Source organism: Acanthochromis polyacanthus, chromosome 3, assembly GCF_021347895.1.
Source record: "Acanthochromis polyacanthus isolate Apoly-LR-REF ecotype Palm Island chromosome 3, KAUST_Apoly_ChrSc, whole genome shotgun sequence".
NCBI classification, from domain to species: domain Eukaryota; kingdom Metazoa; phylum Chordata; class Actinopteri; family Pomacentridae; genus Acanthochromis; species Acanthochromis polyacanthus.
The window spans coordinates 16466591-16482788 of NC_067115.1; the positions used below are offsets into that span (position 1 = coordinate 16466591).

The 16198-nt window shown below is 41.3% G+C and overlaps 1 protein-coding gene across 6 annotated transcripts in view; it reads left to right on the forward strand.

The window, feature by feature from the left end:
* The window catches only part of add3a (adducin 3 (gamma) a), a 119837-nt gene that overhangs the window by 57375 nt on the left and 46264 nt on the right, over nucleotides 1–16198 (forward strand). Inside the window, exon 1 of one of the 6 annotated variants that reach the window (XM_022189458.2) lies at nucleotides 11247–11642. The exons of the other annotated variants lie outside the window; for them this stretch is intronic. The gene's annotated coding sequence lies outside the window, so the exon portion shown is untranslated. Of the gene's footprint in view, nucleotides 1–11246; nucleotides 11643–16198 lie in introns of those variants that run through there. 6 annotated transcript variants of the gene reach the window in all.

The window sequence follows — 16198 nt, forward strand, 5'->3', positions numbered from 1 at the left end:
TATGCATTAAATTTACCACTAAATGACAGATAAATCGAGCTTTTAGTGATTGCAGCTGTAAATCTCTTTTCATCCTTACTAGCAGCTTTTTACAAGACATTTACTCCAGCTTACAAGTCGCATATAAAAAAACCATGATTTTTATGACTTATTGAAGCATTACACCATTGTGAGTGTACTCCTAATTGCGAACTAAGAATCTTAGTAACTCTGAGTGCCACAACACAGCTAAAGAGTTGTGACTGATGCTGATTGTGTTCTGTTGTCACGTATAGCATTAGGACATGCACGTTCACATATTTTCCAGGTTTGAAGGTCACCAGCTTCTTTCATGCTACATGCACAGCTGGTTTCCATGCCACAGATAAAAGTAGGCAACCCTCCTTGATTTTTGAGGAATTGGTCTTTGGGATGTGAAGCTACGTAGCAGATTTTTGTCTCCTGAAAATGTCGTTAAGTAGCAGTATGTTTGGCTTCCATGTCACAGTTAGCTGATAGTCACGTAGAAGTCAAGCAAATAGCCTCCGAGTGTGATCGACACGGTTCTAACAAGCTTCAGAAATGCAATGTGGGCTTTGAACTTCTAGAGTGAGGTCAAATAAGCACCAAATTTCCCAATGTAGCTGATGCTTCAGGGCAGATCTGCAGTGTCAGTTTAGTCCTGGTTGGTGATTTAAAACCTCAACACTACCAATAGACCCTTTATTTGTTTACAAACATTGTGACGTTTTTTGTGGGCGGGGCTTATGCTGGAGGCAAAAGCGGAGCGAGAAGTCAAGCGGGACTGGGAGTTTGCGCTGCAAACTCGAGCATTTTTAACCTGTTAAACTTCAGTGTACCGCCGGCGGTACACTTACTAATTTGCATAGGAATTTAAAGAATGTCCGAAGGCTGCAAACGCGATTATATAAACACTATACGCCGATGGAAAGCTTAGGTTCTCATGATTCCGCCAGTATAAACCACTTTCAGATGTGATTACCACAGCGGGTAATATAAACACATTTGTCCGACAAACAACGAATATCCATCCATCCGTTCTCTATACACGGCTTTAACGTACACAGCGCGACTCACATTTCCGGGTTCATTATTACACACAGATGAAAATATTCCACAAAAACGGCCATAATCCAACCTTGGACATCCAGACAACACAAGCCAGTAAACTATTTTGTCCAAAACATGTCTTGAAGTCGGTATAAAATCCACGAATCGGTCGTTTTCAAGGAAATGCACCTCGCGATGCGCGTCCAATATTCCCTGTATTTCTTGTCATATTTAACGGGTTATTGTTTTTGATTGTATTTTTTCTGTGTCTTGTTGTGTCCTTGTTCTTATGGTGTGTGTATTTGGACCCAGTGTCTGGAATAAAGCTGAATTGAATTGAATTGAATATTTTTTATTTACAAATGGAATATTAGCGATTTTTTTGTACTGAAAATGGCTGGAATTGACTGCAGCTGATCGTCTCTGTCCAGTCTTTTCGCCTCAGTGCATTTAACCACAACTGTCTTCGTTCCCTCTGAGCACGAGTGTTCGGTGGAATCCTATAAAACTTTAATTTGCGTTCGCCAATGTAATTCCTCCTATTCTGGCATCCAAAAACACAGCAGGACGACATTTTAGAAAAGTTGACAGAGCCTAGTCCCTCAGTCTTTCGCCTTTCGGTCACGGCCGCGGGCTTCCTCTTTTGCCTCCAGCTAAAGCTGTGACGTCATTCGTGACGTGGGTCATTAAAGGGTCTATAGACAACAAAAAGTGCAGTTTGAACAATATGCAATAGAAATCAAGTTGTGATTGTTTTGTACAGATGCTGCAATTGCACTAGAAGTGACATTTTTAGAGCGACAGGTAACTTTGCAGTATTTTTATGGCAGCCTTTGCCAAACAAACTTGATGCCTTACATCTGCAGAATATGTTTAATAGGTCAGGGGCATCTGTGTAACAACACAAAACTGCATTTTTAAAGGCATGTTGTGACACAATATACCCTTATTATAATTTGAATATTGTTCTTGGACATATAGTGATGCCAGTAATATTTAGATACATTGTTCAGCCCCATTTTCATCTTCTATGTTTATCAGCCATTTACCTTTAAATAAAATGGATAAATGGATTAGCTGATAAAGTGGCAACTGACTAACTACAAGACGGTCATTATTTGTGACCAGAGGACATGATATTATTGTAAATATTTGTTCTCCTGTAATGTTGACTGAAGGTGTGGACGGCATTCTGTTGTCAGCACGGAGAGGAAAAGATGTGATGTGTGTGTAGGTTTCTTTTCTTTCTTTTTTTTTTTTAACAAGGTCATCTGATATGCTGTGATTGCTGTGGGAGTCACGACAGTATGCAGGTATGGTTGGCTGTGTTTGGAATAAGTCTAGGGCCTCCACATGTGATAAAGAGTACAGATAAAGACGCTGAAATGCGCCTGAATGAACACCAGCTAGAAACCCAACCCCTGCCCCTCATACCAGGCCTCAACAACAAACCTGAACCTCATGGCTCAAGCTCAAAAATATTTGAAGATGTTTAATGTTTTAGTTTCAATGCAGACCACACCTACTTTTCTTGCAGATATGCTGCGCATTGAAATGTCGTACAGCTTTGTTTCCTGGAAGCTTAACTTCACTTCACTTCATCAACGGAGTTCTTCCATTATCCAATGTGACAGAAATGAATGAATGAATGAATAACTTCCATAAGAAACAACACAATCATGGCTGGAATAGATAGAACTCAAAAATGTCACCTGTGCAGTTGACACAGATTTCATGCCATGAACCATAAAAAATAAATACGCTGAATGTACTTAAGTACTTTGTTTGAAAGATGGGGGGGGGGGGGAAATGCAGTCAGCTTTCACAGCATGTTTTCCAAGTGCCTGTAAGTGTTAGTAATTACTGAAAAAACACACCATAGACATTCAACCATTTACATTCTCTCTGTCTCTCATTTTTTCCCCCTTTACTCCAAATTTGGTTAGAGCAAATGGGTTATTTCTAGCGAACTTTTCAATAAGATATGTAAAGAAACTTTAAGAGAATGTCACTATTTTATGCTAAAAAAAATTCCTAACAATGCCACGTATCACAGATAGTTCCAGGACAGTTATTTTCCTAATTTCTGGCTCTGATAAAGGGTGGAAGTTGGGTGATTTTGTTTTAGAAGAGGGTTAAAATGTCAAATGTACTGAAGTATCATGCAGTTTGAAAGTGCTCAGGGCTACATGGCCAGACAATAGTATAATTTGTACATAAAAAAGTGCACAACGCCACAAGCAGATTTCAGTAAACATATTAAACATTTGCTGGTTATTGTTTCTGATTCACTTTTGCTGGAGCCAACACATCTGTTAACATAATCAAGCCTAAAACATCAGTGTTGTGCTTCAAAATGGAATCCCACCAAGTGACAAATGAAAATCGAACAGTGTCAGTACACGTTTGAGTTTTCCACATGTGGCAACAGAATGAAGAGAAATTGGTTCATCATGTTTATCAGCTGTTTGGATGTTTCAATCTACTTTTAATTTTAGGATATAAACACTTAGCAGGTGACTCACACTGCTAATTTTAAATTCTTAGTGAGGCGCCCGGAGCAGAAATCGTATCTTATTGTGTTTTAGATTTCCTACAAACCAACACGTTGCTTCTAAACAATCTGTCACTGAAGTGCTTTTGTACCATCGTTCAGCTTGACCTGAAGTAGCACATTTGACCGAGGCGTCGACTGGGCGTAGACTTTCCATTGTCTCTTCTCTGCCATGTTTCATCTCCATCAAAGAGGAAGCAAACTGCTTAAAATACACTCACAGGCCACTGCTTCCTCGCATACCCTTGTCTGCCGTTGCACAAGTTTATTATCTCTACCTGAACCTTGAGACAGAGACAGATTTCCCTGTTCATGCTTGAGTACATCCCTGTACTGGTTGTGTATGTGTGTTTCTTCTCCTTGCTAAGTAACACAGCTGCTCAGACAGTGACAGTATTGTTATCAGCGAGCGCTCCAGGAAGTGAATCTGAGCATGTTCAGTGCGTTAAACATTAGCTGCCCTCCAAATGCCTCTTTACCCCTCAAACATGGATTAGTAGCTACTTAGGATCACTCCCGTACGAGCGTAAAACTAGACAGGCTGTTAAGAGCCGGATAAGCAGTGGATTGACAGCTTTACAGGTTTCTCTGTGTGTTTGCGTGTGAACGCCAGGTGTCATGATGCTTTTTTTTTTTAGGCTTGCGGGGTTAAAAAAATAAGATAAATGATGAAAGTTTGCTGTCCTGTAACACTCACTATCATCATTACAAAGGCTGACAGCAGCACAAAGAGGCTCTGATCTTGGTTGTTTTCTTTAATCCTTCTTCTTCCACCTGCTGCTGTTGTGACTTTTATGTGCTCAAAAGCTATGTAGTTGGAAAAGAATGATGATAAAGTAAAAGTCAGAAGGCCATGGAGGGCAACCAGGTTTGTTGCACCACATCAGGACTCGGAGTAGCTGGCTAGGACTGGGTGTCACCGGACTGGACCCCAAAGCAGCCGTTGCACACATTTGAAGTAGAGTCATGATTGTAAAGCTCGTCCCCACCAGTCATAGCCGCCGTCACATAGACGTTTGAAGGCACAGATGAGGCTTCAAGAAGCACAAACGGCTTCAGATTAGCACACCTTGGGATGCCTGCACATCAGCCAACAGAGAGTGATGGAGGGCAGCATGGTCCGTTATCGAGGTGTATGATACTTTGTGTATGAGCCAGAGATGGGGCATGTTTGTTTGTGCATGCAACCAATATCTGTGTTTTTGTTGTGTTTTTTCATGGCGTTTTGCATCTCTCACATCCATTGTTTGTTGTATTGAACAATTTTCCTATTGCTGTTGATGACGTGTCTATCCCCAGTAAGTGTTGCTCTTGATAACTCGACTACTATCGCTTTATGCTCATGCCCATATGGTCACAGATGAAAAAACACACTATATTCTGCTGTTAATCCCTGATAAGACACATTTGATAATGTCTGCATATAGTGGCAAACATCTTCTGTTTAATTTCAAATTAAGTGGCTTTAAGCTATATTTTTATCATAAAATGTAAAAACAATGTGACAGTGCAAAAAGTGTCACCCAAATAATGACAGATGACAATCACCGTAATCTGCTGCTTGTCTCAACCTCCTCTGCAGATTTTTGTCCAAATCGTTCTTGATTTACTAAATATGAAACACGATGTTGCATATGAACTGACAAGCTGTTACCAAGAGTTATTTTGGAGGCCAGCGTGTGGCTTTATACTGTCCTCAAGGATCAACTTGGCCTCCCTGTCATGTGGGAAAATGTTTTTTCAAGTTTAACTGGTCAAAACATCTCTGAAAAAATCCCTCTCTATATCAGTGGGTTTGGCCTCACAACCATTAACTGAACAAGTTTTATTTTCTTGAGAATTTCCACATCTGTCAGTTTCCCACTGAGGGGTCCCCTCACCAAGGAGATTTTTTTTTTCTTTTAGCTTTCCTGGGACAAACCTCAGAGGTCCCAGTAATGAGCTAAAGTGTTTGTACATTCCTGAACGGTTAGTGAACATGCCCCCACGTTTAGTGGGGAAACGCTGACAGAACGCTGATAGCAGGGCTCTGGCAGTAAATGGATACCAGCATACGTTCAGCTCGGCAGACGGTCAGGCCCTCCCCTCTGTTGTGTTTTGTTTTCGTCCATGGCTTATCACACAGGTCAAGGAGGGGATGACTTCAACAAAAATATGGGATTACTTCAGTGTACTGTGGTGTGCAAAAGACTCATTAATCATCAGACTTGATAACAGTTGTGTGGAGGTGGTAGAGTATTAAGGGTGCATTCAACTGCCTGGGATTAGTCTAACCCTGTCTGTGATGTTTTAAGTGAATCATCGTGAGGCAGTAACAGTAATTTTAGTCTCCACAGGGGCATAATTAGCTATTCTTTTCGAAACAAGTGTCCTGTTTTCAAGGTGCTTGGATACCATCTTGAGACCGTCCCAGTTGGATGGGATCCCTTGATTTTTAACTGTTTTTGCTCTCATTGTATTGGCTAAACAAAGATACAGCTAAGCTTGCATACAATGTTTTTAATGTACTCTTTACCGGTTATATTTATTCCAAATTTTTTGGGGATTCTTCCAAGGTGTGGTCATTTCAGATGGTGTGCAAAAGTTGCAGTCCAGATGTTATATTCCACAGTGGTTGTTCGAAATGGTCCAGTTTGAATCAAATGATTTGTTTCAAATCATTTGTTGCAAACACCACCAAATATATCAGCCTTTCAAAATTTTTAGAAAACTGTATTTTCATACAGTGGCCTGTGTTTGGAGTCTGTTCAGAAGTGGCAGCATTCAGCATTGTGCAGGGGCTGTGGGACCGTTTCCTGAGTCAGACCTGGCAGTGACAGCTGGGGATGGTGTGTTTCTGAGTGGTGTGTTGTGTGTGAAGTAAAGAAATAAAGTGCTGAGTGATGCATCAACACCCAGAAGGAGGGGTGGAGGTGGAGGTGTTGGAAGGAGAGCTCTCTCCTTTCTATGCCAGTCCTCTACTTGGCATTTTCACTGCACTGCAGAGGAGAAAATACTGGTACAAAGGGTCAACACACAGGTCTGGGGAATATGGAAGTTATTAATTATTGTATTGATTGCACACGACAATATCGATACGCAGCCAAGTCCTGCCAGCATATGAAAAATCAGACATCCTGCTGAGGAACCTTGGTTGCTCATGTTCAAGTAGATGTTACTTTGACGCACACCATCCACTAGACATTACTTGGCAGATGCAGGCAACCTCTCCATGGCGGCTGCAGCCAGGACGGTAACATCTCCTGCCATCATGGAAAAAAAGTGTTGTGATGGAAAGGCTCAAGGAAGCACAAGCAAGAGCTCAAAGCAATGCTGAGCCTTTGGCAAACATCTGCAGATCTGCTCAAGGCATCTCCAGTATGATGCACCAGAACAAGCCCAGCTCACAAACCTACAGTAAATCTGTGGAGGGACCCAACAGAGGTCCGGTGTTGTTGCCTCTGACAATTCAGAAGCTGTTTTGAGCAGCACAAAGGGGACTTGCAATGATATTAAGCAGGTGGTTTTAGTGTTGTGGGTGACTGGTGTAGATTCAAGAGGGACATTAACTGGATCTCTAGCACCTACTACTTGATAAAGAAAGAGATAGAGCCATTTTCTTTTTTTGCTTTTTTAGATGTGATTTCATGAGAAACATTTGTGTTATAAGCAAAAGAAACAAGTGTACAGGATTGTATGGGAAGTATATTGCAGTTAATCGCTCAACCCATGACATGAATCAGAAGTAAAGAAAGAATTGCTTGTTAAGTGTTGACTGTTTAACTAGAACCAGGGTGTAAATGTTTAATATGGTTGGCGAAGGGTATGAGCGATTTGACTATCACTGATTGACTTCTCTCCACTCAAATGGGTGAAACAAATCTGTGAGATCCACATCAATTGTGTATTTCTGCTTTAAAAAGACAAATCCCTATATATTTATTTCAGTGACTACTATGACTCTCACTCCAGAATATAAAGGTCCTTCCAGGGCACTCGTACAAATAGTGGTATTTTCAATAAGCGTTGCTTTCAATTCAGTTTCATACACCAGCAAGTAAAATCCCAAGGGCACAATTTTTATTCCTGTTTTGTAGAAGAAGGACACCGTTTGTGAGAAATGACAGTAAGTCACGTGACATCTACTTGATGATGGCTCTTGTTTGCTGGTGCAAACCAGCTGTAGCCCCCTAAGCAAACGCTCCACCGATTTCCTCCACATGCATGTGATGCCATTTAGAGGAGTCTGCTTGTTTTACATTGCCAGAAGCAGCAGCACTTTATACAAGGAGTGCCGAACATGCTTGTGTTTGTGGCCACTGTCAACCAGGGACATCACTAAATCGATCTTCCTGCTCTGCTGTAAAGATAAACTCAGTAGTGTGTGAGCTTGTGACTGCTCCGAGATAAAGGGCCTTTTACTGAATATGTGATCAAATGTCACTGATGCCACATCCTCCTGCCGATGAAAGACCCTGCAGTCACCCACAAAAATGAAATGCTTTTAGTTAGTTAATTGCACGGTAATAAACTGTAGTATCAACATATGAACTAGTTTAAAAGACACAATCGGTGTATCGAGTCCGTTGTAATCATGAAAACCATTGTGTAATTTCTTATTGTTACAAAAAGTGCAACGGCTGTCACCTGTAGCTCTCAATTTGTTCAGACCTTGTGACATACACGCCAGTAAATTTCACTTCTCACCATTTTGTTGAACGTTTATGCGGATGAGCACGACACTTTCACCTCTGAGTATTCTGGCATGTTTCAAAACCGACTGACTAACAGCTGTAAAAACTGGTTAGAACTGATAACAAGTGGAAACTCTGATTCGCGTGTCACAAAACAATGCAGGTTTTGATCAAAATTTAGGCTTGGCAGGTTTCCAGCCTCGGCGTTGGGTCATCAGATGAGTTTGGGCGTCTGTTTGCTGCAGTGTTGTTACAGTTTCTGTTGCAGGAGCCGAAACAAAAGCTCCTTATCTCGACTATCAGGTGATAGCAACAACTATTTATTATCTGATAGCTCCGAGCCAAAAAACCCTTGGCCCTAAAACCTCCTAGATTGTTTTGCATAAACTGTTTGATGATAGCGTTGCGCCAAAGGGAGATTGTGACATACTTTTACAAGACAGTTAAAAACTTTGCTATCAATCCTACTACCAGAGACGGTTGGTAATTCACATACCAGTACTGTTGCCAGGAAAGAAAGGTCCTACGTTACTGTGCAGATGTTTATAGGCACTGAAAATAAAGTGATGATGCTTTTAAATATTTTAGTTTTTTATCAGCTGTCTTTAGAAAATGTGCAGTAAACTTTATATTTGTGCTGTCTCAGTGTTTCCTCTTGTAATTCCCGAATAACTCCACGATGTTGAGATCGGTAGGGGCCATATCTTCTGCTGCAGCAGTCATTGTAGTGACTGTTAAGAATCTAAACAGCTGAAGGGCCTAAAACCTTTGCACAGTACTATGTTTCCTCATTGTTCTGTACTATGTAGTGATTTTAAATACACATGCTTGGTTATCTTTGTGTGCAGTCTTGCAGCATTAATTGGGCGTGATGTGTTATGTGCAGGAGATCCACATGTAAATTTGCATAGCACTTGAGGGAAAGTGTAATGCTGCTAAAAGCAAGCGGCATAATTCATGACTTCGCTGACAGGTTGTTGACATCTTGCTAACTGCCTGATTTGTTTGTTTTTCTTCTGTATGTGTGAATTGTGTTTCTCTGGTGGTTTAAGTCATCTGCAGTTAAGCTTCTTCCCCTCAGGAGCTTTAATAGTTAAGCAGATGCAGAACAGGAAGGCCTTCCATAAACTGCAGCAAAGTTATTGTTTTTTACCATTAAAAGCAATTTTTTTAATCCTACCAATCAGTTGTTGTGAAAATTAGTAGCAACTGCTTTGAAGACAGTGGAAATATATAGAAATTTGTGTTTTACTTGAACGTCAGGTACTTTATTGCTAAAATTTACCAAGTAAAGTTTGCATTATTGTCTACAAAATTACGACAATATTTTGACATCATATATATGTGTGGAAGCATATTGTTGCCACAGAAATGGATCAGCAAAACATGAACATTTTATTATGACAATGTTTTTCATGTTATGACATACAAACTTATCATGTAGCAAGAAATCTATTTATCATGACGTGAAGCTTCTTACATTATGTATTAACTTGTTGTTAATGTCAAATGTTTCATGTTATAACTTGATAAATTTTATTGCAATTAAATATTCTACTTCATGCTTCATGTTGTTGCTTAAATTGATGGATGATGTTGTCATAACTAATGTATTCATTGACTTTAGTAGTTAATCTCACCCCCAAATAGGCCGACTAATTCCTCTGTCTGTACATCTCCATGTATTATATAATCCGGCCCTGTGTGTATGTACTTCTCTCAACATGATCCATTTTGGTCATCAGCAAAATCTCAACAATGTTTCAACCTCATCATTAAGTAGAACTTCTTCAATATGTAAATAAGCCATGTTTCTCAATTTGCCTGTTCTCTGCACACCGTCTGCTCATTTAAACACGAGTTTCACATTATAACAGCAAGAAAAGCACTCACAGAGCACAGTACTCTAAGGCTGTTCATTCATTCAGTTTTTGTTTTGCTCACTTTTGGATTTCTAGTCTGAAGTCATATGTACAAACTAGTCAATATCTGTTTCAATCATTTTTTGAGATTTCCACACATTTGTTACATAATTGTATATGTCTGCATGATTAAAAAAATTTCTTTATGTAACTTTTTGCTTCAACCATATGCCCCTTACTTCAAGTTATCAGTAAATAGTTTGTTTAATTTTCATCTTGTTATTCATCTGACCAGCATAAAGTAAAGCGGGAAACACAAGCGAGACATTTTATCATTTCATTCACAAATTTGCACCGTGTCTCAGCACAGAGTGGGCGAGAAGAATGAGGAAAACCTGCTTTGAGTAGTTTTGGGGTTGATTGATTTTGGGGATGTGGGGCTGTAGTAAAACAAGATGTAGTTAGTCAGTAGCAGTGTAGGTGGCTTTGGTGGGCTGCAGCAAACAGAAACAAATAGTAGTTGAAAAATGTGTGGGGTCCAACAGTTTTGCCTCAGGCGAGACGGTAAATTACAGACAGCTGTTTATGTGGCTGACCCTGACCTCTGTCATGGGATCATTAAACTAGGACTTGGTCTCAGTTCCTGTCCTTTCTGAAAAGTCATCTCAGTTCATCAGTGAGGCCAGATAGTGTGGAGTGCAGTAAAAAGCGTCCAGTGTCTGCTGCAGTAGGTTGTGTGGCTGTAGTCGCTGTACTGCTGCAGCCGAACTCAAACACTGACCTTTAATACAGTCGCCCAGAGGGGGTGACAGGGGAGAGGGGAGGGGAGTAAATGAGAAAGAGAGGGAGGTGGAATGTGGGAGATGGACCAGCAAGTGAATGGATCAAAGAAAAAAAAGGCGAGACGAGACAGAGAGAGAGAGAGAGAGAGAGGGGGAGGGGAGGAGGAGGAGGAGTGATTAGTGTGCGAGGCTGAACTCTGATTGGTCGAGCGGCTTTGTACGTGCGTATTGGTCTGTTTGTGTGTGCAGCTCTAGCCGGCGGGGGGTGGGGGTTGGGGGGGGCGATTAAGCTTGCGTCACGTGGTTGCCTCAGCTTCTTTTCCCCACAACACACACACACTGTTCCTCTCACATACACACTCACACAGCTGTTGATACTTCTCTCTCTGATGAACGCCGGAGCAGCAGAGTCTGCAGGAATCTGCGAGGATCTGCTGTCTGCCGGCAGCTCTGCCAAAGAGCACATTTATGGGAAACCTGGAGAGACGAGTGGACCAACTGGTTTTCTGATTCGCCGCCCTGCTCTCACTTTCTCTGTCATTCGTATCCCGCTCGTTCTCTCTCGTCCTCTACCGGCTTCTCTTCTGCTGGGACTCCGTGTTGGAATTTTGAGCGCAGATAGCGAGCAGCAGCAGTGAAAAACAGAGACATGTGTTTGGCCTCAGCCGCCTGCCACTACTGCCTCTTCTCTCGTATTCACTGACCAAAGAGGAAATACAAGGTTGGTTGGGCTTGGATTTTACATGTATATGCCGTTTTCTTCTGTGAATTCTCCTGGCTGGACATTTAGAAATCCTATCCGATCGGAATATATTTATTTCTAAGCGTTTGTTTTGGAACCACTTTGTCTCATTCATTTTTTAGAAAGAAGCCAGCTTGTTTTCTATTTTTGTGTTCCCACCAGCTGCATGAGCACAAATCCCTCAAAACTGATTTATATTTCAGGGGGAATTCCATGTTGGTATGGCCAACTGGGCGCGCACAAACACACACGGAAACACTCTCCTGCACTGTAAACACGCTTGGCAGTAATGTTGCAGGGAGTGTGAGCACCAGAGAAGATTAGCTCTGGTTATTATCTCGTGGAGGCTGTACATGAAGGAAGACACGGCCGAGTGTTTTACTGTCACTGCAGTTACAGGAATCTGCATATTCTGTATCAATAAGTTCTAAGGAATGCCTAAAAAAACGAATATTTTTTTTTGTGTTGCAATTTACACTGATTTTGCAAGAAACCTGCAACCCAAACTTACAGTCGCACTCTTGAAACGTCAGCTGCTGGCACGTTGGTGGGCTTCAGAAGAGCTTTCCTCCTCTCATAGTAAAGCCGCGGGAGGATCATGTAAGCCGCTGAGCGTTTGGCTTGCACACTCTCCTTTAGTTTCACTGCTAGATCTTTCATGCAGGCGTGTTTAGACTTGGAGCACACCTACTCCTCTGTTTGTGTGCGCGGTAACAGGGTTTGCACTACAATTGACTGTCTGCGTGCATGTGTGCTCGCTCTGTCTTTCTACAGTGTGCGTGGATATAATTAGCGCCGCACGGATTCTTTCCTGGTATTGTTGCCATTGGGGTTGTAACACAACCCAAAAGGCAGTTTGTCTATTTATAGAGGTGGCAGAGACGTAGGAAGGTCGGCTTTGAAGCAAGATATAGATACGAGGAGTGTGTGTGAGTGGCGTGGGTGGGGTTGGTGGGCGTCTTATTAGTGAGTTTGGTTACTGTTTACAGTGTGTGTGTGTGCACTGCATGGGATGTAAGCAGTCGTGTGACTTTGTTTTTTTAATTGAGCTTGCATATTTCCGATATCCCCTGCACAATCATGAAGGACAGAGAATAAAAGATGAAGAGAGATAAAATCAGAGAGGAAACGATGGGCAAGAATGGAGAGAAATGTAGTGTGTCGGTGCAACAAGACCGGACAAAGAGATGCAGTAGCAGATACACGGGTAGATGTAGGTTTCTAGATTAGCTGGCTGTCATCAGACGATGATGGAGAGTTGTTTTGTGTCAGCCACTGGCTCTTATCCGGCTCTGCAGCTTCAAATGCCAGAGGAACACTGAGGCATTATGGGTGACACCGTGGCTTAGACATGTACAGTGAGCTTGCATTTTAGAGATCAAAGAGGAAAGTAATTCTACCAAAGAAATGTAAAAGAGCCTGGAAGACAGCAAGTTTCCCATGCATATATATTTGTCCATACTTGCTTGTTTTATCCTTGTAGCAAATCTTTTCATGTACAACATGGATTTTTCTCTTGCATCAGGCTATAATTCCAGACAATGACTATATGTTAATCAAAAATTGTATCTAAGAATGTTCTCTTCTGTAGAACTGAAATGGTCTGTTGAGTCATTGAACAGAGAATAAATCTGCTGCTATGTTGATAATCGCCTAATAGTTGTTAGTTTTAATGCAAAAATGCCAAATGTTATGCAGTTCCTGATTTTTTTTTTTTTTGTTTGTAAGAGATCTGCTGCTTTTGTATCTTGTACTCAAAATTAAATACGTATCGAGTTTGGACTGTTTGTCAGAAAAGACGGGTAATTTTAGAAATTAGAGTACCAGCAGCTTTTCTTATTTTCTGTCAATTTATAGGTCAACTATTACTTTAAAAGTAATCAATTAATTGAGAAACTAGTTTTGAGAATGGCCATTTATTAAAATGGTTATTTATAGACCTAGTACAGTTTTTATTTTGAGTTTTGTTATAACTAAAATACTAAATTATTTTTGCACCTCTAAATGTATCCATAACTTCTGTATAACATGACAGAATCCTACAGAGGCTAATTTTTTATTTCCTGTCTCGGAAACAGCCTATTTTTACTCTGTGGTTAAGACTAGGCTAAAACGAGATGACAAGTCCTTGACTGACTCCATTCATCATGTAACTGCTGGTAACCAAAAACACCTTTAATAGCCTTTGGTTTATGGCATTGATTGGCTTTATGGCGTTGTTTTATCAACTGTTTATAGATGTGAAAGTTTTCATGGGCAGCTTCCCCACACATGAAGACAACTTGTGTCTGCTGGAGCTACTAATCACGGGTGAGAGGGAGTGGGGGAGGGTGAGTGAAGGTCACGGGTGAAAGGTTGCGGTCGCAGGCTCGCGCCCTTCAGTAACACAGTTGTGGAGCTTAAATCAAGTAGAATCCAGCACCGTGACACCAGTCGGTCACTAAACTCAACTCGGTCTGAACTGGTGCTGCATTCCGAGCATCTGAAGCATGAAATTTATATTATAAAGGCTGATGCTGCAAATGTGAGGATCAGATTTCATTATTGCTCACAGTGATTATGACTCGGTCTCTCAAATTTCCACATATGACCACCCAAAGCCTCCTCCCCACCCGACCATCACCCCCTCAAACTGTCGATCTCTCTGGACGTGGCCAGACTGAGATGGTTCGGGATGAGGACAATGATCTATTGACAGAGACGGAGGGAGGTGGAGGGGAGTAGAGGGGGTGGAAGTTCATGCTGGGGGCTGCTGGAGTTGTGAGCAGGGATGGGATGGTGCACTGAGCTATGTGGCTGTAAGCGGTAGCAAGAAGGGGGGCGGCTTTATTTTGGTGAAGCTTCAGCTGTTGCATTCAGCCGTGCAGGATTCCACTCATTCAGCAAAGTTTGGGCGCGAGTCTCTGCTGTCAGTTTCACCTTCTTAGATTAGGATCAGATTTTTTGCATTGGGTCAATTTTTCATAACTGCAACAGAAAAACAAGTAAAGAGAAAGCTCTACAGACTGTACAATGTCTATAAAGTATCTGTTTCACTGTACAGACATTAGTGCAACAAAAGGCTCATGACATTCTTTTTGTTCTTATTTTTATACCTGATATACCTTCATTTTATAGAACTTTTGTCACCAGGGCTGCAGCTAATGATTATTTTCATTGTTGATTATTCACTTGATCATTCAATCAGTGGCAAGAAAATTATGAAAAATGTCCGTCCATGTTCCCCAAAGCCCAAGATGACGTCACAGTTTACTATCGCAGAGGAGCTAAGAAACCATAAAATATCCACCTTTATAAGAATTTGGAATTAGAGAATTTAGACTTTTTTTGTGATTGTGAAAATAGTTGCCAATAATTGAAATAGCTAACTGATCAAGTAATCATTGCTTTTGTCTCAGAGCTTGCTTTGTCCCACCCGGTCCTGTGTACAGCTACTCTGTAAGCAGAACAGTGCTGGCAGGAGGATGAATTCAATATCAGGTTACATAACTCTGCACTACCCAGCTGCCTTCAATTAAAGAGGATTTTTAGGGCGGCTTTTGTTTGTTTCCATAGTATAAATCACAGCTGTTGTAGGAGGATCAGGTAGAGAGTGAGTGGTGTTCCTGATGGATCTGTAGAGATAAGAATATATAGGAAACATTGGTTGTTTATATGGATACTTTTGGTATATGCCAAAGGTTTTTTTTTTTCTAAAAGTTTTTAATGTGCGTCTCTGGCTTGTTGCATATAAATAACAAAGTTCAACTGCAAAAAAGGTTAGTAGTGGAAACTTTATTGGAGGAACTCCAGTGATAAGTGGATTGGTTATTTATCAAGAAAGGAGGAGAAACAAATCTACCTGTTGAGAGATTCCACTGGATTAAATAAATGATGTTGTCTACGCTATTAAATGGTCAATAAATATGGAATCTATGTTTGTTTAGCTAATTCTTTCTCCGTTAACAGTACTGTGGAGAGATGAGGTCAAGAGAGAAAAACACACCAGAGTAGATGTGCAACCACCTGGAAGTGTTCCTTTCTGCTTTGTTTTGTCTAAATGTGAGTCCTCTAGACTCTGAACTGCATATCACTCCACTAATCTTAGCCATCTTTTTAAGTGGCATTTGACCCAAATGAGTAGCTTAGCGGCATGTGTCAGACCAAGTCGCCTCTCCATCCCCTTGTTTCCCACCATGCTGAGCTGACAGCAGTGAAGGGAGTCGCTGCTGGCAGAGTAACCTCTACGTTTTGATCCCCCTGCTGTCAGATGACCGCTGGGCTTTTGAAGGCAGAAAGCAGCGGGATGCTTTTTCTTAAACTCTCTCTCGCTCTCATTCCTCTGCTGTCCAAGCCAAAGCACCATCTGGTAGCGATCCTGTAAGCCCCGCCTCTTTCTAATACATCACCAGCTTATCCATCGCTGCTACAACAGCAGCCTCGTATGCCGCATGTGCTCCTGGAGGATTTTCCTTCTTGTCCAAGATGTATTAGATCTCATGTGTTTGTCTGTTTTGCCTTGATTGGCTGTAACTCTTGGCATGACAAAATATTGA